The sequence below is a fragment of the Asparagus officinalis genome, chromosome 3, assembly GCF_001876935.1.
Source record: "Asparagus officinalis chromosome 3, Aspof.V1, whole genome shotgun sequence".
In the NCBI taxonomy this organism is placed as follows: Eukaryota; Viridiplantae; Streptophyta; class Magnoliopsida; order Asparagales; family Asparagaceae; genus Asparagus; species Asparagus officinalis.
Window position 1 is genome coordinate 42,595,971 of NC_033796.1, and position 25,581 is coordinate 42,621,551.

General features: G+C 42.4%; 1 pseudogene; it reads left to right on the plus strand.

Moving 5' to 3' along the window:
• Positions 1-25,581, plus strand: part of LOC109835016 — an 88,519-nt pseudogene that overhangs the window by 33,024 nt on the left and 29,914 nt on the right.

Genomic DNA, 25,581 nt, shown 5'->3' on the forward strand with positions numbered 1-25,581 from the left:
TACGAAGAGTGTTGAGAACAGGTTGCATTTGTTGCGTAGGTTATTCAGATTCCAGATGTCCCGAGGCACCTCGAAGAGTGTTGAGAACAGGTTGCATTTGTTGCGTAGGTTATTCAGATTCCAGATGTCCCGAGGCACCTCACTAGCGTCTCATGTGAACAACTACACTAAGTTGTTGTCGGACTTGGCGAATGTTGATGAGAAGATATCGGATGAGTACAAGGCGATTATTTTGTTGGGCTCCTTACCGGATGAGGAGTATGATACCTTCGTGCTCACTTTGTTGAACGGGAGATCTTCTATCAGCTATAGTGAAGTGACTAACGCTTTGACGAACTACGATTTGAGGAGGAAGGATAAGGAGACTTCCCGCGCTAGTACTTCAGGAGAGGCCTTGTCGACAAGAGGTAGAAGCCCATATCCGAAAGGTGGTAACAGAGGGAGGTCAAAGTCTAGAGGCCGCCACCAATTAACAAAGAACCAATGTGCATTCTGCAAGGAGCAGGGACATTGGAAGAGAGACTGCCCGAAGCTCAAGGAGATGGAGAATGGCAAGAAAAAGGGCCTGAAGGCCAATGAGGTGAACGTTGCGAAAGGCGATATTTCCGATGATTCGTGCTTTTCTCTATTGATTACTCCAGAGGTGAACCATGTGGATGCATCAGATTGGATGCTTGATTCCGGCGCTACTTTTCATGTGACCCCTAGGCGAGACTGGTTTGCATCTTTTGAGAAAGTCGACGGGGGCGTTGTTGTCATGGGAAATGATCAATCCTATGGCGTTTGTGGGATAGGTACCGTGCGGATTAGGATGCACGATGGAGTAGTCCGTGAGTTGAAGGAGGTGAGCTTTGTTCATCAGCTGAAGAAGAATCTTATCTCAGTCGGAGCTATGGAGGCGAAGGGATTCAAGGTGACTTTCGAAAACGCTGTAGCGAAGGTTACTAAGGGATCATTGGTGGTGATGAGGGGAGTCCGCAATCGGAATTTATATTATGTGAAGGGAAGCACCGAGATTGGCCAGGTTGCTTCGGCTATTTCAGAAGCGGACATGAGCAGACTTTGGCACTATAGGTTGGGGCACACAGGTGAAAAGTCACTGCAGGCATTGTGCAAGCAGGGGCTATTGAAGGGAGCCAAGAGTGGGAAGATTGAGTTCTGTGAGCACTGTGTTCTTGGCAAGAAGACGAAGGTGAAGTTCGGGACTGCCATTCATCAGACGAGGGGCATCCTGGACTACGTGCACACAGACGTTTGGGGTCCCACCAAGACTGCATCACTTGGTGGTAGACATTGGTTCGTCACTTTTGTAGATGACTATTCTAGGCGTTGTTGGGTGTACACCATGACGAAGAAGAGTGAAGTCCTAGATTTGTTTGTGGAGTGGAAGAAGAGATTGGAACTGCAGACTGGGAGAAAGATCAAGACGTTGCGATCCGACAACGGTGGTGAGTATACTTCTGACCCCTTTCAGCAGCTATGTCGAGACGAGGGCATAGAGAGACACTTCACAGTTAGTCATACACCGCAGCAAAATGGGGTGGCAGAGAGGTTGAATCGGTCTTTACTGGAGAAGATCCGATGCTTATTGTCGCAGAGTGGTTTGGAGAAGATCTTTTGGGCTGAGGCACTTACATATGCGAGCCACCTCATTAATAGGCTGCCTTCATCTGCGATTGAGGGGAAAACCCCTATGGAGATGTGGTCGGGAAAGCCAGCACATGACTATGACCAGCTCAAGGTATTCGGGTGCCCTGCATATTATCATGTTAGAACTGATAAATTGGAACCTCGAGCTAGGAAGGCCATATTTGTAGGATTCAAGCGTGGTGTCAAGGGATACAAGCTTTGGGATCCAGTTGATAAGAAGATTGTGCTGAGTAGGGACGTCACGTTTGATGAAGCTTCTATCTTGAAGCTTCCCAGCTCTCATCAGGTAGAGAGCGACCCGACGGAGGAAATATCGCAAGTGGTGGAGATCGATGCAGCTCCACATTGTCCAGATGGTATAGTATCCATGCAGGTGCCGACTGAGGTGACGTCAGGCGAGCACGATGATGACACGGAGGATACGAGTATAAATGTGCAGGATCAGGAACCGACGGCTCAGGTTCAGGATTCTATTACGGCTAGGAGACAGAGGAGAAACATACAGATGCCAGCACGGTATGCCGACACAGTTGCGTATGCACTTCCGGTGGAGAGTATCGATGAGTTAGTGCCTACTACATTCAGAGAGGCCGAGCAGAGTTCGGAGGCTGATTCGTGGCAAGTGGCTATGCAGGAGGAGATGGAATCTCTTCATAAGAACGATACATGGGAGCTTGTTGAGCTTCCAAAGGGGCGGAAGGCTATTGGTTGCAAGTGGGTATACACGAAGAAGGAGGGCATCGAGGGCACTCCATTGAGGTTCAAATCTAGGTTGGTTGCGAAGGGCTATGCACAGGAGGAAGGTATTGACTATAATGAGGTTTTCTCTCCGGTGGTGAAGCACTCTTCGATTCGGATTTTGCTAGCTTTGGTGGCACAGTATGGTTTGGAATTAGATCAGTTGGATGTGAAAACGACATTTCTTCATGGTGATCTTGATGAAGAAATATATATGACTCAGCTATTGGGATTCCGAGCTGCAGGGAAGGAAAAATTGGTTTGCAGACTGAAGAAATCGCTATACGGTTTGAAGCAGTCTCCTCGATAGTGGTATAGGCGATTCGATGGTTTTATGATTGGTCATTCGTACACTCGGAGCCAGTTTGATCCTTGCGTATATTTTCGCAAGTTGAAAGGAGGTGCGTACATTTATTTGTTGCTCTATGTCGATGACATGTTGGTTGCCTCTATTTCCAGGTCGGCTATAGATGAGTTAAAAGTTCAGCTATCAAGCGCATTTTAGGGATGGAGATCGGCAGAGACAAGAAGAAGGACAGAATTTGTTTGACACAGGTGGCTTATTTGAAGAAGGTTCTACAGCGATTCCATGTTAGCATGGATACGAAGCCAGTTAGTGTACCATTGGGAGCCCATTTGAAGCTTTCAGCTGGTCTTTCACCGAAGTCAGTTGAAGATAGATAGTTAATGTCGAAGACTCCATATGCGAGTGCGGTTGGGAGCTTGATGTACGCAATGGTATGTACAAGACCAAATTTATCACAGGCGGTGAGCATGGTTTCGAGATACATGCACGATCCAGGAGTGGGTCATTGGGACGCTGTGAAATGGATTTTGAGGTACATTCGAGGTACGCTCAATGTTGGTTTGGTTTATGAGCGGGACACTACAGGTGGGCAGCTATGCATTGGTTATGTTGATTCAGATTATGCCGGGGATTTGGATAAGCGCCGGTCTACGACAGGGTATGTGTTTACTTTGACCCGTGCGTCGGTGTGTTGGAGAAGCACCTTTCAGTCGACGGTGGCTTTGTCTACGACGGAGGCAGAGTATATGGCAGTTACGGAGGCTGTGAAGGAGGCTATTTGGCTTCGAGGACTTTTGGAGGAACTTGGTATATCGCAAAGGTCCGTCACTATTCATTGTGATAGCATGAGTGCTATCTATTTGGCGAAGAATCAGGTTTTTCATGCGAGGACGAAGCACATTGACGTTCGTTATCACTTCGTTCGAGATGTTCTTGAAGATGGCGATGTGGAGATTGTGAAAGTCCACACGAAGGATAATCCAGCGGATATGCTCACTAAGGTGGTTCCGAGCAACAAGTTTGATCATTGTCGAAACTTGTTGCATATTCGTGATTGTTGAGGCCGTTGACGGCCATTTGGATGAACTACGGGCGGCTTGATCCCTTGGGAGAGGGGGTACGTAGGCAACCACATTGGTGCAGCCGAGTTTAGAGAGACGACACATTGGTGCTCATGGACTCTCGTTTGGGTTCTCGACTTGTTGTGGATTGAGTTCGTACTGGACACAATAAGTTGGGACATTTGGATGCTATGGTGTCGGCTCAGTTTTGGAAGAAACTTCACCGAGGTGGAGAATTGTGAACGGACCTGATAAGGCCCAGGCCCATGAATTGATTTTGAGCCGACATAGGCACGCGTTTTCTTCTACTGTTGCATATATAAATGATGTTTTATTAGGTTTTACGGGAGAAAAAGGAGGCTGGGTGCAAGGACGAATTTGCGGCTGTGATTGTTGATTTGCTGTGGGCGTGCGCAGGTGCTGGAGATTGTTTCTTGGGTTGCGGCTACAGAGAGCACAAGGAGAATTTTGCTTGGTTAATTTTGTGGCGGCTGCAGTTCGTGCAAAGAAGGAACAAAGTCCGATTGTTTTGTTTTGTTTCTTTGTGTTTGAGCAGCTCTTCTCTAGGATTTTGTGCATCCTTTTGTAGAGAGATATTGTGAGGGATTTGAGAGTTTGTTTGAGGGTTTAGATTGAGAGTAATTGTCTTTTGTAGAGAGATATTGTGAGGGATTTGAGAGTTTGTTTGAGGGTTTAGATTGAGAGTAATTGTAAACCCTAGTTGTATTCTCTCCCTCTATTAGTAGATCTCCCTCCTCCTTGCCCCGTGGACGTAGGCAATTTGCCGAACCACGTAAAAATTGGTTGTACTGCTTTTGTGTGATTTGTAATAGCTTTTTAGGTTCCCTCGACGCGCAGTCCTAGAGCTGACGAGAGGAAGAGCAAATATCCCACTTTGATGGGATATTAGGCTTCAGATTCTTGTTCCCTTTGAGAAACAAGAATTCTTATTGCGACCTAACTCTTGTTGTGCTGCCGAAGTGCTGCCGAAATTTCCGCTGCGCGCAACATCATGCAGTGCATTTTCTGTTTATAAGAATTTGTAATTTTCATATACAACGTGATAAGCAAGAAATGATTAGGATCAAGTAATGGACGGATTAGCCTTTTCGAAGACTATAGTTTATTAATTGGATGGTGTCACTCAAGAATTTTTATCTATATTCTTGTTGAAAATGCTTCAAGAGTCTGGCTTCTATTTTATGCTAAATAAAAACACTAGTGTCTCTATGTAGTATGGTTGTTGCCCTATTATGAAGCCGTCCCTCTATAGAGTCTTATGTAATTATATCAGCCTAAACAAACCATCGATCTGTTCCCTCGCACACTGATAAGAAACGTCATTAACTAATTTTCCTTAACCTGTTGGCAGGTGAAATTATCTTTTCTACCAATTGTGAATGTATATTTTTGCTAATAGTTGATTATTGACAGCAAATGATCTGCAGGTATTATACAGACCCATCGGGTACATTCAGGTTCCGAAGGTGCTGACAGCTCTCTCCAGGAGCAATACAACAAGGTAACTAGCACAAGTTAACACCCCTTATTTTTCCCATTCTTTCTATTTAGCCTTTTATTGGGGAACTTTTTTGATATGTTGGCTTTCTTACAGGACTTAACCCTCCAAGAAGCTGAAACAATTGCTCTTTCTCACTACCACAGATTTAGGCTAAGGCAACGGTTAAAAACTGCTACATTAGCATAAAAACCGTTACCTTAGGGCAAGTGCAGCAGTTGCCCATCCGTCTTCTTTGCGGGCGTTGCCCTAGATTATAGACAACAGTTTTCCCCTATAGAGGAACAGTTTAATAACCGTTCCATTAGGTACCCTAATGCAACGGTTTGTCTAATGTGGCGGTTTATTGTCACCTAAGACTATGGTTACCATAGCTAAAGCAACAGTTCATTTTAATGAACCGCACACAAGCGCGACGATTTTCCTGACCTAAGCAGCGGTTCTATTTTTGTTCCTAATAGCACTTTTTAATCCTAAGGCAACGGTTTTAAAAGACCTAACACAATGGTTGATTGAGCTATCACAACAGTTTTGATCGAGCTATTGCAACAATTCTGATTGAGCTATTGCAACAGCTCTAATTTGGTTGTTCTTGGTTCCCTACATCAAAATTATATAGTATCCAATTACCTGGACAATCTTTTTAAGAACATGGCCAAATCAAATTTTAATACACAATATCAAAGTGAAAATGTTGAGCATAAGTAACTATAACGATAAGTGTCAACATTCAGTAGTATAGTATAAAAACTACAAAATATTAAATCCACACTACCAACATTTCAACTCAGAATCTAGCCATCATACCATTAATGAAACTAAGCGGTCGTGCTCCTTTGAGACAACAAATGCATGGTCGTAGCCTTCCATGCTATCAGGCAACTGTGCATATGCTTTCTCCTTCAATGATTTGATCACGACATCGGGCACTCCATGATTTATAAGCTGAAAATGTCAATGTGACAAATTAAGAATTTTAACCAATCATATTTTGAAGCATTCAAATGAGACTAAAGAAAATGTTAAGAGAAATTAATCAAAGATATGTAGGAAAAGAAAGCATATGCGCAGTACTAACTAGCTAGCTACAGGATATTGATAATTAAATATAACTAACAATAGCAGACATTGAAGAATATCAATTACTTAATTACTTATCCAGAGGGGTTAAGAAAGATTGAAGTTGATCTCTATTTATGATGCAACTTATATTATAAACCAGAAACTTTTCTGAACAGGCATAAGAAATGAGAACATCTTAACTCACACAGATAATTAATAAACTAACTACTAAGAATGACAACATTGTACACTACTCTTGGCCTTCTCTGAGAACATCTGTCTGTGAGCATTGAGCATGTATTTGCATGTGTATATGCGCATGTATTTGCAGGTGGGTTGGTGTGTCTGTTTGTGCGTGTGAGAGCATATTGCATTTGACAAGTTGCTGATATCTTCATTAAAAAAGCTGATTTGTGCATTATGTTTTGAAGATTCCAAGCAATGTGTTTGAATCTTCTATCCCAATCTGATTCATCTTGATCTCCGCCTTCTGATTCATCTTGATCTCCACCTTCTGATTCTCCTTCATTTTCATCTTCTATCTCCTCCATGTTTGGTGGAATGTCAACAATGGATCTTGGCAAACCATCTCTACACCAACCAATATTATCTGCATCATCATCATTAATGCTTGCAATCGAATCCATTTCGTTGTCATGATTCTCGGCCCAATATTGATCGCTATGAGTGACACCAAGATCTTCAAACACATTGCTTGGAATCTTCAAAACATAATACCAATTCTTACTAACCTCTTCAACAGGGTCTTTCACATAAAAACTTGATGCACTTGGCATGCCATCACCAAAGGATCATTTATTGCATTTGTTGTTAAAATTTACACGAGTAAGCCCATATTCATCCGTGTCATGCTGAAACCAATCACACTTAAACAAAACAATACTAAAATTGCCCCAGTAGTCTAGTTTAATGATATCTTGTATGACTCCATAGAATGACACTTTAGCAGTTATAGGATTATGGTCCCTAGAGCTTGCATAACTATCCACTTCACTTAATAAAGAAACACCACTATTTTGAGTTTTGCATGTATCATCGCGGGCTTTGATGTAGAAAGTATAGCCATTAATATTATATCCTCTATATCTCTTGGCGATATTGTTGGGACCCATCAAAAAAACTTCATGTATTTGGGTATTGATTGAGATTCAGCCACGGTGTCTTTAAACCATACAAGAAAATCCTTACTATACCTTTGAGCTTCTACCCATTTTCTTCTTCTACCTCGTTTTCTCGGTTGATTCTCAATCAAGAGTTTGTGCTCTCTGTATTAATAAGAAACAAACATAATATGTTATATAGTGGAATTTAAAGAATACAAAAAATAATATATAAAGATTTAATAAATAAAGTATACCTAATATACTCCCCAACTTCCCTATTACCGCAATTGAATAAAGCATATCTATGTGCATTAACCCAATATACATCATCCAATGCAAATGATTTGCCTTTCCTTTTCCTCTTTCCGCCCACTGGATGACCTATCTTTGGAAAAATAGGTGATGGCTCATCATCATCAATGACTTCATCATACTTTCTTGTATATCTATTAAATCTTGTCTTCACACCATCATGTAGATATAACGAGCAAAAAGTCAGCGACTCATCAGCCAAATACCCCTCCGCTATGGAACCTTCAGGAGCACTTCTATTGCGAATATATGACTTTAATCTACAAAGATATCTCTCTACCAGATACATCTAATAATAGTTAACTGGTCCACAATCCAAATTTTGTTGAACTAAATGAATCGGAAAATGCACCATAATATCAAAAAAGCTAGGTAAAAATATTTTCTCCAGTTGACAAAGTATCTCCACAATTTCTGGCTGCAATTTATAAAGATCATTTAAATTAAGAACTTTGCTACATAAGCCCTTGAAGAAAGCCCCAAATCTGATTAATGGAATAGAAACACGTCTAGGCACAGTCCTTCTCAGAGCAACTGAAAGCAAATACTGCATGAGAAAATAAGCATCGTGTGTCTTATACCCTGATATTTTTTTCTCATTAACATTGACACACCTCGAAATATTTGATGCACAACCATGCGGAATTTTAGTATTTTTAACACACCACAAAATATCTTTTTCTCCTCCATCGTCATCGAAAAGCATGCTTTAGCGAATGTAAAATGCCGACCATCAGCTGACTTGGTTGGGTGTAGATCTCTTCTTATGCCCATATGCTGCAACTTGGTTGGGTGTAGATCTCTTCTTATGCCCATATGCTGCAAATCAAAACGAGCTCTGACATGATCCTTCATCTTTTCAGGAATATCTAATAATATCCTAATTATATTATCACACACATTCTTATCTATGTACATTAAATCCAGCAAGTGCCGACATGTATTCTGCTCCCAATAAGGCAAATAAAAAAATATTAACCTTTTTTTCCATGGACAGTCCTTTTCTAATTTTTTTCTTCTGTTTCTTCCCAAAGTCATTAACAAAACCATGCAATTCCTCCATAATCTCTATCCCAGATAATGATTCAAGTTTTTTTTTCCTAACTCAACATGGCCATTAAAATTTCTTCTATTTAACCGCCATGGATGATTATCATTCAAAAATCAACGATGACCCATGTAACATATTTTCCTACTGTATTTTAAATATTATGAAAAAGTGTCATAGTTGCAGCAAGGACAAGCCAACTTCCCTTTAGTACTCCATCTGGACAACATTGCAAATACTGGAAAGTCGCTTATAGTCCAAAGTAAAGCTGCACGAACATAAAATAGTTGTTTACTTGAAGCATCATAAGTAAGCAACCCGACTTCCTATAGCTCTTTCAAGTCATCAATCAACGGTTGTAAGTAAACATCAATATTATTCCCAGGCGACTGAGGCCCTGAAATAATCAAAGACAACATGAAATATTCTGGCTTTAGAGACATCCATGATGGTAAATTATAATTTATCAAGATCACCGGCCATGTGCTATGCGAAATGCTCATAGTCCAAAATGGATTAAACTCGTCACTAGCCAAGCCCAGCCTCACATTACGAGGGTCTAGTACAAAATCAGGATGATTGGAATCAAAATTCTTCCATGCTTTGCCATCTGCTGGGTGCCTTAGTTTCCCATCCTGGAGGTGCTTTTTTGCATTCCAACTCATGGATTTAGCAGTCTGAGAACACATGAATAGTCTTTGAACTCTAGGTTTTAAAGGAAAATATCTTAAAATCTTGGCTGGAACACTCTGCTTATTTGCCTTTCATCTACTTTCACCACATTTACTGCGAGCAACTTTTTCTCCATCTTCTCCACGGTAAAGCATGCAGTCATTAGGACAAGCATGTATCTTCTTGTACGGTAAAGCATGCAGTCATTAGGACAAGCATGTATCTTCTTGTAATCAAGGCCCAAATCCTTCACAATTCTTTTAGCCTCATAATAAGACTTTTTCTTGTAATCAAGGCCCAAATCCTTCACAATTCTTTTAGCCTCATAATAAGACTTTGGTAGATTTATTTTAGGAATTTCCTCTCTCCATATGTCTAGATAATCATCAAATGCCTTGTTGCTTAGGCCATGGATGCACTTGTTGTAGGCATTGAAAATTGCCTATAGGTCTCCACGAATAGCTCTGTGATAAGAAACGATGATGAACGTCACTATCCGGTTCACAGAAGTTTGATTGATGTTGGTGAACGCTTAAAGTGAATCGATGAACCATGTGAACCAACGGAATTTCAGAATAACAAAGACACGAACTGATCGGGAACCTCGTATTGTTCACAAAACGGCGAAATACCCTTCGTGTCTCATTTGTTCAACTGATAATATAATCATTGGAGCTTATAGAACTCCTCGTCAGCTTTCCAACACACTTTGAATCGCTCAAATCCGAGTTCGGATGAAGAAGTTACGGCAGAAACGGACGAATATGCAAAAACAGCGTCTCAGCCTGAATCGAGACACCCCGAGGTGTCTCGGCCCAAACGAGACACCCTAAGGTGTTAGGGTGTCTCGGCCTCGCTGAGATACCCTGGGGTGTCTCTAGGCCCAAAAATGGGTTGTTATGTTGTTTTAACCACCCAGAGCCTATAAATACAAGCCTCAGGCCCTCATTTTTCAGATCTGGATTTTTGAAGAATTAGCGAAGTCCTGCCGGATTGAAGATTGATCGAGTTCTTCAACACAGGAGAGAAAATTTCTTCAGATCTGCACCGCCCGCATCCGATCCTTAGGGTTATCCTGTTGTGATAATTCTAAAAAGAGCAATTATCTCGCCGTTGTCGAGATAAGTGCTTCTGCTTCTAGATTCCTTCACGAATCGACGGAGTTCTGGATCTGATCTGATTGTCAGGCAGTCCACGGATATCGACATCCCTGTCACCGGCTAAAGACCCACGCAAGCAAGAAAACGACGAATGGATCTTTGAAAAGTTATAATCTTTCATTTTTTTTATTCTTTTTATTGAATATTCTGAATTCTTTGTAAGCAATCCAGATTATAATGAGTTCTACAATGAAGACAACTTTCTCTGAAAACAAACTGGCAGTCACAGTGGGAGCCAACAGCCTCGTTGTCGAGGCTGTCGTGACGTAACCGGCATTCAAGATCCGGGTGAATGAAGAGATCGAATACGAGTTCGATCAACAAAAGTTTGAAGAGTACCTCTCTTCCTCCTCCTCCAGATCCGCCTCTCCAAATAGGCGCAGGAAGGCCTCCTCTTCCAGGAATGCTCACATAACCTCAGGGTTGAAGAGCCAAGATCCTCTCGCGGCCACTGCACCCACGCACTGCGACGTCCCGGCGGCATCCAAAGAGGTCAAAGCCGCAGATCCGGATCTCCCCTCCGCCGTGAAGATAATTACTAAAGGCGCTCCGACTTTGTCGAAGAGGGCACACCAAAGACGGTATCAACGCCTTGCACGACAATTGGCCAAGGCTTCACAGTCGATGGACGGGATCCGCTATACTGAGGATCTGAAATCCAGGCAGCGCCGAGAATAATAACGGCGAGCAACCAACACCTCCTCCAAGACAGAAACGAACGAATGGGTTCGTGTCAAGAGGACCCGTTCCACCCTTGAGGAGCGAATCAAGAAGCGTCGCGCATTGCTCGCACACGCTCGAGTCCTTCTGCAAAAAGCGGAAGAGATGCAAAAAGAAGAGACGGTCAAGAAGCCGCCTAGACACAAGCAGGTGTGGGTACCAAAGACAAAACCAGCACCTAAGATAAAAATGGACGGAGTTACCGTCTGGCCTTCTTCAAATCCAGATCCCATTTCCCCTATCCCCGCACCTCCAACGGAGCCGGGTAATAACGTGGATCCCACAAGATCCAGAGTTCCTTTGAAAGGTCGCCTCGGTCCTTTACTGGAAGAGCGAGGTAAAGCACCCGTGAAGGAGCGATTGGGACCATTGAAAAGTCCCCAAACAACAATCCAGACTGGGGATCGTACCAATCCCCCTAAGAAAGATAATAAAGGGAAAGCCCTTGTTACCGACCGCATTGGATTGCGGGTGGAAGTTCAAGAGCCCGTTAGGTTTTCATGCTCACAAAAGCGTAAATCTGAACTAGTGACTTTTGGAGACGCCAATAAAGCATCGTATCCCCAGAGAGAAACACATTTGTCTGATGATGATGATGTTATACCTGGGAAGTCGTGCCAATACTCTATGGGTTGCTCCAGTTATCAAACTAACGAGTTGTACTATAGGGCCGGGGGTACGAATAAGTCTCGAAAAAGAAATATTCGAGACACAGATTCTCGTTGTCCGTGTGCTAACATAATCAAGGCAGTGCTATCAGAATGCTGCTGTTCTAAGGCCCCACGAAGAGTTTCTGTGTTTGAGAGAATCTCCACCAAAACATCCGAGGCCAGACCAAGACACTTCCGTAGAAGGAAACCTACTCTTCAGGAGGATGAATTTCCAGAAGTGTCCGTTAATATGACCGGAAGAGGGAAGTCAACGCGACGATTTAGTCCAGATCAGTTCACCGAGGTGTCCCAACGTATGACTCGATTGCGATCAGGGACCAGTAGGCGAAAGAATTACCAAAGAATGCAGAAGAGACTCCCTCCAGATGATGAAACTTCGGATGTTTGCTCGGATGGTTGCTCAGATGCATGCTCAACAATGGCTTCCGATGACACTGCATCGAGTGCAGGACAACCCTACGAGTCACTTATGATTAGCGCCGAACAGATGGCTAAAATACTTGAGGATGCCCTGACTAAGCAGAAGGAAAATTTCAAGTTCGAAATAAAAATAGCCATGCAGCAGATGAGAGAAATGCATGACCAGCAAATTGCGGCACTGACGACTCATCAAGGAGAATCTAGTCGTCGCAATAACCCTAACCAAGATGAAGATGAACGGGAGGTAGAGGATAATGCCAACATGAACGCCCCTCCCATCAACAACAATAATGGGGGTGGCCCTTCGGATGATAACAACATAAAGGAGGATCACATTACTTCTCCCCGAAATCACTCGAAGACAGATATGAGTGAGGATAAGAAAATGAGGGACTTGGAGAGCAAAATCAACACGCTGATGAATGCTCAAGAAGTGAAGAGGTCCGAAATACCATGTCCATACCCAAGGGAATGGGAATCAATTCCATATTCGGTAAAATTCAATTTGATCAATTTCACGCCGTTTGATGGAAATGGTTCCCCTACCCAGCACTTAATATATTTTAAGTCTCACTTAGGAATAATTTCCGGGAATGAACCTTTAATGGTGCGGTCATTCGTTGGCACTCTTCGAGGAGCAGCCTTTGATTGGTATCGTCGTCTCAAGCCGGGGAGTATCAACAGTTGGGATGACATGGAGGATATGTTTTTGACGAACTTCTTCGATGACAATACCGAGATTTCAATCGGTATACTATTTGACGAGAAGCAGAAAAATGGTGAGACGGTCGAAAACTTCGTGAAGAGATTCCAGAACAAAGCGATGAACTGCAGGGATCCGGTCAGTGAAGACTTTATCCTCGAGACTTTTCATAATAATCTTTTATTGGACATCCTTGAAGCTATGGGAATGGCACCACCAAAGACCTGGAAGGACTTGAAAGTGCGAGGAGAACGAGCCGAATGATTTCTTAAAAGGAAGAAGGCAGAAAGAGGTCAAACGGTAAATAATGCTCCACAACAGAACTCTGTCCCTAAGGGTAAAGGAAAAGTACAAGCGAATGCAGTAGACGCGAACCAAACATTCGAAGTGCAAGCGCAAGCGCAACAGCAGCAGCAGAAGGCGCCTCAACAATTAAGGTGGCAACAACAGCCTTAGAAGCAGAAAACTTCGGAACCAAAATTCCTGAAGGTCTATTCATTCAAAGAGGATGAAGTTCCCGGTATTTTTAAATACCTTATAGAGAACAACAAAATCAAGTTGCCTCCGATCCAGGACCAGGAAGACGCTAAAAGAGTTAATGATCCAAAATACTGCACATTTCACAGAGCGGTGCACCATCCTACCAAGGCATGCTACGCCCTTAAAGATAAGATCCAAGCTCTGATCGATGTCGGGGTCATCACTATGAAACAACCTAAGGAGAAGAAAGTGGGTGCGAATGCAGTATCGATTAGCTTCGGTTCTGTTCCCTTGAACTGATTCCTGCATGAACTGGTAATAAATGCAGCAGTGAAAACCGTGAACGATGATCCTCACAAACAGCGCCAGAAAGGACTTGTGCCGTAATAAATGCAGCAGTGAAAACCGTGAACGATGATCCTCACAAACAGCGCCAGAAAGGACTTGTGCCACGCACAGCCCCGAATGGTGAGATTCTTTGGGTTCATCCCGATTTAATTGGAGATGAACAGTAGACTGGAGCCTCTTTTAAGAAAAAGTCAAAAGGAAAAGGTAAGTCTTGTTATGGAGCTTCTGCTATTCTAGGGGAAGATGACGATAGGATTCCAGCCTTTCCGCTTTTCGAAGATGAACAGGAGGCCTTTGTAATCCGGAGCGGGAACGAGTATCACTTCAAGTACCCAGATGTTTCTGAGCAATTGGCTAAGCAGGGGGTAACCAAAACCGTTCCTTCCAAAACATTAATGGAAATGGGAATTGTCGCAACTCCCCCAACACCTGCAAACACGAAAAAGGTCCAACAAAAGCAAAAGGGGAAAGAACCGTTATGTCAAGAAGGTCAAAACCCGAAGCAGTCTCGATTCAATCATCCGATTGGGAGAGACAAACGGGGAACTTCAAGTTCTCCACCTCGTTTCGACATTATGGCACAACTAGCTAATATACCAGCTAGAATAACGCTATATGAATTGTTGTGTCTCTCAAAGGATACAAGGGAAGCGTTACAAGAGGCATTAGCCGATTCTGAAGCTTTCTTGACTCGAATCAAGCCATCTCTTGAAGAACCAGAGCCGTCGGTCCAACACTGCAATCTCGCGGCACATCATTTTCCCTGCATTTCCTTCACCAAAGAAGATATGCAGACAAAGAATTCAAGACATGACCGACCCTTATACTTCACCGGGCATATCGGCTCCAGCGTTGTCAACCGGATCCAAGTCGATCCGGGTTCCGTTGTTAGCATAATGCCACTCTGATTGATGTATAACCTCGAAATACCGGCTAGTAAGCTAGCTTCCACGGGCACCACAATCTACAGATTCAATACCAGCGGGTCCAGACCATACCGGCTAGTAAGCTAGCTTCCACGGGCACCACAATCTACAGATTCAATACCAGCGGGTCCAGACCATTGGGAAAGATTCGAGTAAAATGCTAGATCGGGGATTTAAAGTCAGAAGTCACCTGTTACGTGATTGACGCAGAAACATCCTATAACTTACTGTTGGGACGACCCTGGATCCACGGTAATCTTATAGTCCCGTCAACTCTTCATCAGTGCCTCAAATATGTGGACAAAAATAATAAAGTCAAGACGGTGGTCACGAATAAGCAACCGTTTAAGGGATTGGAGAACTATTTCACCGATTCCCTTCTATACGGTGCCGAATCCGATACTAAACCATCGGCCCAAGGAACGGACAGCGGAGATGAAGTTGATACCGAAGCTGAGTTTGATTATGATGGTGGTTTTGTACTTAATAACATTGTACCCATTGTAATCAATCTTGACGATGAAGAATCATTGGAAAGTAGTTGTAACTGGCAACTTGCCGAAGAACTATCAATAAACGATGATTTAGAGTACTCGATCTGTCTTGATAATATCACTAAGGAGCTGTATGATAACCCTGACTTGTATATGCCACTTCAATCATTTTGTATGACGAAAAAGCAGGTATAGGATACATGCGGAACGACACTTGTCATCCCCGTGAAGACAGGGGTGAAAAGGAAGTCGTCTACTGTAAAGGAAGAGAATCTCCGATACCAGACCACTTCTTGGAAGAGGAAGACGATGATGATAAACCTGCTCCTCATCTATTTAGGTATAACATAAAAGCGCGTGATCTAATGGAGAAATATGGATATGATTTCACGCTCAGAGAATGTCTTTGCTTTGGTCGAGGTCCGCGAGTTTCGCCTCGAATGGCCTATGTACCAAAAGGAAAACCCGATGATTATTATCGCCATAAAAGAGGTTTAGGTTATGTCTCCTCATCCGATGATGAATGTTGCTGGTAGGTCATCGATCAAATTGCTAACAAAGATAAAAACGAGGACTCTTCTGATTCTTCAGCTTGGGATTCCGACACTAGTATTGGTGAAATGTTCAAAAAGTTGACGTCGAACATGGTTATGGTCGATCCTGCGACAATAGAGGAAGACGATCAGATGCCGATTTGGGAAGATCATTGGGTTCATCACCTGAACATGCAGTATGGTGATAGGTTTGAACAAAGAGAACCTCCTACCGAGGATCAAGTGGTCCAAGTGAATATGGGAAACGAGGATAATTCGAAGCTGATATTCATTAGCGGCAGCCTCCCGCCCGATGAGAAAGAGGAGTTAATCTCTCTTATCAGGGAGTATATCGATGTGTTTGCCTAGAATTATGAAGATATGCCAGGGCTCGATCCAAATGTGGCAGTGCATCACCTCAATATCAAACCGGATGTCAAACCTTTCAAGCAACAACAAAGACGGTTTCGTCCGCAACTTACGGAGGCAATCGAGTCCGAGGTCAAAAAGCTTATCGACTCAGGTTTCGTCAGAGAGGAGCAACATCCTGAATGGCTTGTCAATATTGTCCTGGTCCTTAAAAAGAATGGGAAGAACAGAATTTGTATCGATTTTAGAGACCTGAACACTGCATGTCCAAAAGACGATTTCCCTCTTCCCATCACAGACGTTATTATTGACAACACGTGTGGATTCGAAAGAATGCCTTTCATGGACGGATTTTCCAGTTATAATCAGATAAAGATGCATCCAGATGATGAAAAGCATATTGCATTTAGAACACCCCTTGGTGTTTTTTGCTATACAGTTATGCCCTTCGGCTTAAAGAACGCAGGTACCACGTATCAGAGAGCCATGTCAAAGATTTTCCAAGAGCATCTCCGAAAGACTGTTGAATGCTACGTGGATGATCTCATTGTGAAAAGTCGTGATAAAAAGGATCACATCAAGGATTTAAAGACAATGTTTGATCTGATGCGGACTCTAAAAAGGATCACATCAAGGATTTAAAGACAATGTTTGATCTGATGCGGACTCATCAACTGAAGATGAATCCTACCAAATCTTTTCTCGGAATGTCCACAATGTTTGATCTGATGCGGACTCATCAACTGAAGATGAATCCTACCAAATCTTTTCTCGGAATGTCCAATGGTAAATTCCTTGGATTCATCGTCACAACTAGGGGTATTCACATTGATCCTGACAAAGTGAAGGCGATTAACGAATTACAACCTCAGAGAAATCTTAAGGAGCTCAGAGGACTACAACGACGGTTAGCTTATATCCGTTGATTCATTTCTAATCTTTCAGGAAAATGTCAACCATTCTCCAAACTCACAAAGAAGGGCGTATCGTTCGTATGGGATGACGCTTGTCAAAAGGCATTCGAGAGTATTAAAAAAGAAGGGCGTATCGTTCGTATGGGATGACGCTTGTCAAAAGGCATTCGAGAGTATTAAAGAATATCTATCAAAACATCCTATACTCGTTGTACCGAAATCAGGCAAACCGTTCTTGATTTATGTCAAGGCGACGAGCCACTCATTAAGTGCGTTACTTGCACAAGATGACGATAACGGTCATGAGCAGGCAGTATATTATCTAAGTCGGACCTTGGTAGGCGCTGAAGCTCGGTATCCCATGATTGAAAGGGAATGTCTCGCCTTGGTATTTGCAATTCAAAAGATGCGGCATTACTTGGTTGGACAGACTATTTATGTTATCTCCAAAGTTAATCCAGTCCGAGTATTTATGACACAACCAGCTTTCATGAATTGGTGTTTAGCAAAATGGGCCTTACTCTTGTCCCAATATGACCTGCACTTTAAACAATAGAAGTCGGTAAAGGGACAGGCCATTTGTAACCTCCTAGCAGCTAATCCAACTACGGATACTGCCGAGATATATGACGATCTTCCAGATGAAACCCACGAAGTCAATGCAACTTCGCACCAACAAGTGTGGCGTTTGTACTTCGATGGTGATTCTCGAGCAGCTAATGTAGCAAATGCCCCTTGCTGTTCTAAGATTTCTTATGGAGTTGGAGTTGTCTTAGTTTCCCCAGGAAAACATGTAATGCCTCGAGCCTACTCGTTGACCGAGCCATGCTCAAATAATGTAGCCGAGTATAACGCGTTACTCATAGGACTCAATTTTGCTAAAGAACTGGGGGTCGAGTATCTCGAAGCTCTCGGCGATTCTTAACTAATAGTTAAGCAGGTTCGAGGGGAGTATGAGGTCCGAAGTCAGGATTTAATACCATATCATAAGATGGCTGTAGAGATGGTAGAATCATTCAAAGGATTCTTCATCGAACACATTCCGCGATTACAGAACACTTACGCAGATGCTTTAGCAGCTTTAGCCGTATCTTTGGCGCAGCCTCCTGAAACAAACAGTTTGTTACAGTAAGTACTCACCAACTCTTAGTGCCAATCTACGATGAAGATGACAAGGAAGAGGATGCTCAGGAGGTATATTCAACCCAAGTCGAGTTTGAACCCCGAGATTGGCGTTTCTCTATCATCGATTACGTCTTACATGGAATCTTACCGGAAGATGTGAAAGAGAGGGATTCAATCCGACGAAGAGCAGCGAGATTTTACTATAACACGGAGAGTCAAACGTTGTACCGCAGGGGGTACGATGGTTTACTATTACGCTGCTTATCGACTAAAGAAGCTGAGGAAGTCCTCAAGGAAGCACACGAAGGGGTTTGTGGCGCACACCAACCCGGTCCCAAACTTTATGACCGCATCAGAAGGATGGGATATTTCTGGCCTTCTATAATGAATGACGCAATCGTGTATGCCCGAAAGTGTCATGCGTGTTAGATACACGTGAATTATATGCACCAACCTCCGGAGCATTTACATCCTTCGGTTACATCATGGCCGTTCCAGACTTGGGGAATGGATATTGTTGGTCCTATAAATCCCCCGTCAGTCAAAGGTGACCGGTTCATCCTAGCAATTACTGACTACTTCTCCAAATGGGCTGAAGTGATTCCGCTCAGAGAAGTTAAAACGAGCAACGTTATTGCATTCATCAAACACCATATCATCTACCGGTATGGTGTCCCAAGACGAATCATACATGACAATGGTCATTAATTTGTCAGTAACGTCTTCATCAGGTTTTGCGAGAAGTTCAAAATTCAAGACATCTCGTCAACGGCTTACAATCCCACAGCAAATGGATTGGCTGAAGCCTTCAATAAAATAATTATAAAGATTTTGTCAAAACTCGTGAAAACTAATAAACGAGATTGGGATGACAAGCTTGGTGTGGCTCTATAGGCCTATCGTACCACGGTACGTACACCGACAGGAGCGACCCTGTATTCGTTGGTATACGGATGTGAAACCGTTCTTCCATTAGAAATACAAATTCCGTCTCTTCGGATTGCTCTCGCAACCCAGATGACAACCGAAGAACAACATCAGAAACGTCTCGAAGAACTCAAGATGCTCGACGAAAAGCGCTTAGAAGCTCAACAGCATATTGAGTTCTACCAAGCCAGAATTTCCCGAGCTTTCGACAAGAAGGTTCAACAACGAAGTTTTAAAGAAGAAGATTTGGTCCTAGCTGAAAGACGGCCTATGATCCTTAACTCCAAGAAGAAAGGAAAATTTGAACCCAAATAGGAGGGACCGTTTGTAGTAGAAACGGTCTACTCAAGTGGCGCGTATCGCCTGGTCACCAAGGACGGCGACCGACTTATGATGCCAATAAATGGTAAGTTTCTAAAAAAATACTATCCTTAGTACATTTAGGATAACCAATGTATCGGGAAGTTTTCGGAAGAACACCACATGTGGTATTCTTAGGGATAACCCAATCACTGTAAAAGTGATAAATAAGAGATTCACATTTAAACTCTAAATGTCAGAATGTTTCCTCTTATTATTATCAAATCCTCTAACTCTCATGAGTTATTTGGTGAGACGAGATTCAATCTTTTGACAGATTAACACTCCTCACAAAATCCCCCACTAATCAAATCAACCGACGGTGGGTCCATTAAAATTTTACTCCGCCAATTCATGGCAATTTCCAAAGCTTGACGTGTTAAGTCCTGATCGCTTAATATCGAAACCTTTTATCTAGTGGCCAGTACAAATCAGTATTTCTACTGCTACTTGTATCCCGCTCCCTTTGCTTTTAGGTCAAACCTTTAAAAGTTAGGGCCAAAGCCAGTTTCTCCTCTCGATTCCTTCTATGAACGAGAGGTCTATATTCAAATTGAGCAATCAAACCTATAAAAGTTAGGATTGACTCCAACTTTACTTAGTCAAACCTGCAGAAAGTTAGGACTAAGATCAAGTCATCCTTTTCAATAAACGAAAGACTTCCATCTTTTCCTTTTCAGCCAAACCTATAAAAGGTAGGGTCGAGATCGGAATTTTCTTTTAATAAATGAAGAGCTCTTTTTGGATCAAGCAATCAATCCTATAAAAGTTAGGGTTGCCTGAATCTTTCTGATTCTCGGAGTGGAGATCCCATTCCTAGTCTCATCTTTCCGGATTCTGGGGGTGGAGGTCCCATCTCGAGTTTCCTTTCCTACTGAAGATAAAATATAAAATTCTTCCTCTTTGGTGCTGGGAGATAGAATATAAAATTCTTCATCTTCCTTCTTTCGGTCCATCTTTACCCTGAGAAAAGACACAATTTTCAATCTCAAATCCGTACATTCTATGCATGGGGAATTCTATCTCGACTCCTAAACAGAGATAAGTCTACGCCTAACACGCGTTGCCGGTTTAGTCTTTCACCGATTAAAAAAGACACCAGAGTATAATTCTGAGAACTTTTATCCCGAATCCTAAGTAGGGATGAGTCAACGCCTAACACGCATTGCTGGGTACCTTTTCCCATAAGAAATGGTGAAGTCTATGTATTCAAAATTATAGCACAAAGTCTGAGAGAAGCAATTCTTTTAGCGCAACGTTATATGTGAAATGAGTTTTAATAATTCACATGCTAGCCCGATTCAAACGGTAATCGGTAAAGGCACATCAAACCCGTTGAAGGCTGGGGGTTTGCCAAAAATCCTAAAGTCTATGTCTAACACACATTGCCGATTTAATCTTTCGCTGATTAAAAAAGACACCAGAGTTTAAGTCTGGGGAAGTTTATCCCGAATCCTAAACAGAGATAAGCCTACGCCTAACACGCGTTGCTGGGTACCTTTTCCCATAAGAAATGGTAAAGTCTATGTATTCAAAATCATAACATCAAGTCTAAGTGAGTTAATACTCTTAGCACAACGTTACATGTGAGACAGATTTGAAAATTCACATGCTAGCCCGATTCAAACGGTAATCAGTAAAGGCCTATCAAACCCGTTGATGGCTGAGGGTTTGCCAAAAATCCTGTAAGCATTATGACAACTGGGTTCACAATTAATAAAGAAATATCATAATCAAATACTGGGTCTCTATTAAGTCAAAGCATACAATAAAAATCTCATCAGCCCGAAGGCAGTCGGCGATTAAGAACATGAGATTCTAACTTAGAAAGCCTATCTGTATAACTGTGCTCAAGTTCTGCTTGCAGATCAGCTCGGATAGATTCCTCAGAGTTGCTCAAGATCTTCGCGGCTTTATTTTTCAGCTGCATCAATCTCTCCTGTGTAGGCCCTAATCTCTCAAGCATCTGTCCGTGGGATCTCTCTAGTCCGGCCAACTCCTCTGCCATGATAACACCAGACTCCTCGGCATACTTCAAGGCCTTCTTCAACTTATCTACTTCCTCACGGTTGGAGTCTATAGAACTGAGTAACGCTGCTCTGTCTGTATCCTTTCTTGCAATACCAGCCATCAGTTGTGCGACAGAATGCTCATGTGACTGAAGCTCACTGCCGATGGAAGATCTCAAATCACGTCATTGTGACAACTTATGCTCCAACTGAGAAGACACAAAAGAAGAAGCTCTGCTAGCCTTTAGCCCCTCCAACTCTTGGAGTTCAGACTCCAAGACAATAAAATCGGCAGTAAGAGAGTCAGCTAACTCCGGATATCCGTCATCTCTGATCATCATCATGTAGCGAGAAAGAGAACGTCCGAACTGATCAAAGCAATATCCTTTATGAAGAACCTTCTCGATCATGCCATTAAAAAAGACGACGAAAGAATTGAGATCCATCCGGAATATGTCTCTGCTGGGATCGGAATCAGACAAAAGGGCAAGGATATGTTCATATGGAGAAGGTTGACCGGAATATGTCTCTGCTGGGATCGGAATCAGACAAAAGGGCAAGGATATGTTCATATGGAGAAGGTTGAGATCCTACAAGCAATCATGTTGACGGAATCAGACAAAAGGGCAAGGATATGTTCATATGGAGAAGGTTGAGATCCTACAAGCAATCATGTTGAAGAATAAGAAATTCTCAAATGTGATAAAATTTAATTCAAAGCGAATTGCAAGTATACCGATACTAACAAAGGTCCCCGTAGGCTAAGGTCTGATGATCGGCTCCGTTAGTCCAGTGTCAACGGGCTCTGAGATAACAGTAGGGATGGTCGTTGAGGGTATATCAACCTCTGTAGGTAAATCGGTAGTGCCTCTCGGCTGTGACGGGGAGGCACCACTGTTATGCAAACTATCGGTCCCAGAAACCGTAGTCGCATCAGTCATGATGGCTGGTCCTATAGTTACACTTCTTTATTAGTCAAATGGAAATTTAGACAAATAAAGAGAATCGTGATGATAAGATTATCTGCATACCTGCAAGTCCATCACCCTCAGGTAAATGGGAAATGCCGGGAATCATAACCGTATCAGTTCCAGTGACTGGTCCTATGATTATAATTCTTTGTCATTCAGGTAACAGACCTGACAAAATAAAGAGAATCAGATATATACCTGCAAACGTATCGCCCTCAAAGGATGGTCCTGCGGCTCCTCTGGTGGCCTGCTCAGCCAGCATGTCAACTAATAGTCCAATGTCGGATCCCGAGAAACTTGGTGTTGAGACATACTCTTGTTCCTCAAGACCTGTATTATGAAAGGCCTCATCCTCAACTGGTCCCTCTAATACAGTTCCTGGAGAATAATTTAAGTATGGGATGTTAGCCCTTATGTTTTGATGATGTTTTACAACCACCATTAACGATACTAATGGCTTATTGAGTGCAAATGTTTTGATGATGTTTTACAACCACCATTAACGATACTAATGGCTTATTGAGTGCAAATGTAGTAAATTTATTTATCAAGCTTGTTAGTGCCATCCATTAACGATACTAATGGCTTATTGAGTGCAAATGTAGTAAATTTATTTATCAAGCTTGTTAGTGCCATAATGGAGGATTGGATGGAATATACGCTACAACGATGATATCCAAAGGAGGAGGAGGAATAGTGATGAAGCAATGTTATTTCAAGAACAACAAATTCATATAAAAGCTTCATCCAAACCCAAGCTATATCAAGACTCAAAGATTATATTCTACGTAAGGATATAAGCTAGTTTTTATTCTCTCTCTAGTATTAGAATGTAGGCAAAGAGTTATTGAATTCACTTGAAGCTATTGGGACTCACACACACGTTTTCATACTTAAGCTTTTAAGCGTTTTCACAAAATACTATTTTTCACAAGTATGAGGACCTATCTGCAAAATTCCTTTTTTAAACAGTTTGTTTTTAGTATTAAAAACATTTTACAAAGTTTCATAATTTTTAGAGGTCAAATAAATATTTTCCAAATATTTTTGTTTGAGTCAAAATACCATTCTGGAGAGTATCAGAATGCGGTCGACCGCACCGGTCGACCGCACTTTATATCATTCGTTACTGGGCTCCAGAAAGGTCGTTGGTCGACCGGTGCGGTCGACCAAAAACTTGATTTTTCTATCGGTCGACCGCACCGGTCGACCGATGAACTCTCTGCTTGTTTTCTGTTTTTTTAAAGCTGCTCGCGGTCGATCGGATTTTCCTTCGGTCGACCGAATTAATCTTTTCGGTCAATCGAACGTTCTGGCGGTTGACCGAAAGGTTATTCGGTCAACCGAGAGCTTTTTCAAACGGTCTGTTGCCTTGGTTACTGTGTGTTCACTTCCCAGCTTCAGTATTCTTTCTCTTTTCCATAGGGACTTGTAAAGAGAGAGTCTTGCACCATTTCTACTGTTGTATGAGTGTGATCTTGTGTAGATCAACTGTGAGTGAGTGTGATCTGTTGAGATCAGCTGTGTAGTGTGAGATCGTGAGGGGATCGCTGTGTAGACGAAGTTCCAGCTTCCAAACCGGGTGTGTAGTGGATTTCTCCTCGAGAGTAGGGAGCGGGGACATAGGTCAGCGGACCAAACCTCGTTAACACATCGCGCATCAAAGGATAACGAATCCTAACTCTATCTCACTTACTTTGATTGCATTAGAATAGTGTGGTTTGCTTGTCAAATTTTTTATTGCATATTAGAGCCTCTTGACCCTAATCACCCCCACTCTAGGGTCCAACAATTGGTATCAGAGCTTGGTCTCTATATTAATTTTTGGTTTAACCGCCTTAGAGAAAAGATCTAATGGAGGCCTCTTTGAATATGCATATGTTAGAAGGACAATCCACCACTAGACCACCACTCTTCACCGGGAGCAATTTTGCTTATTGGAAGGCTAGGATGAAAATTTACCTTCGTTGCATTGATCTAGATATCCTAGAGCTCATAGAAAAGAAATATGTAGAGAAGTCCAAAGTCAGGAATATGACCGATGAAGAAAGGCACCAAGCCAATCTTAATGCTAAGGCCATGAACGCCTTAATTTGTGGTCTTTCCCCCAATGAATACAATAGAGTTTCCACGTGTGCAACCGCATACGAAATTTGGGTAAAATTATGTATCACACATGAAGGAACCCCCCAAGTTAAGGAATCTAAGATTAGTGGGCTTATGCATGATTATGAGGTATTTAAAATGCTTCCTAATGAATCCATTGATGCTATGTTTTCCCGTTTTAATAATATCATCAATGAATTACATGGTATTGATAAGCAATTGTCCATTCAAGAGATGAACTATAAGATACTTCGCTCATTGACTCCGGCATGGGAGCCCAAAGCTACGGCCATTGAGGAAGCTCATGACCTCACTACCTTAGCTCTCGATAGCCTCATCGGAAAGCTCAAAGTGCATGAGAAGAAGCTCAAGGGGAAGGAGAAGGAGGAAGTGCCATCACGTGAAGTTGAGGAACCGTCACCAAAGTTGAAAACTATAGCTCTCAAAGGAGCTAGTGACAACTCGTTTCATCATCGGATAGTGAAGTCGATTTTTCTAGAGAAGTGGCTCATCTCTCTAGAAGAATCTCTAGACTTATAAAAATGAACAAAAAATTTAACCCTCGATCTAACAACAAGTTTTCCTCTCGTGTAGGTAAATGTTTTGAGTGCAATGAACCGGGTCACATCGCTAAGGATTGCCCCAAGCTCAAAGAAAAGTACATGAAGTACAAGAAGAAGAAGGCTATGTATGCCGGATGGGAAGAATCCGAACCAAGTGACTCGGATAGTGATGAAGAAGGAGCCAAACTTGCTCTTCATGACCCAAATGTTTGTTTCATGGCAAATGAACATGAGGTAATATCCGAGGCCGAAAGTGAATCTTTCTATATGCAATGTGATATAGCTATGG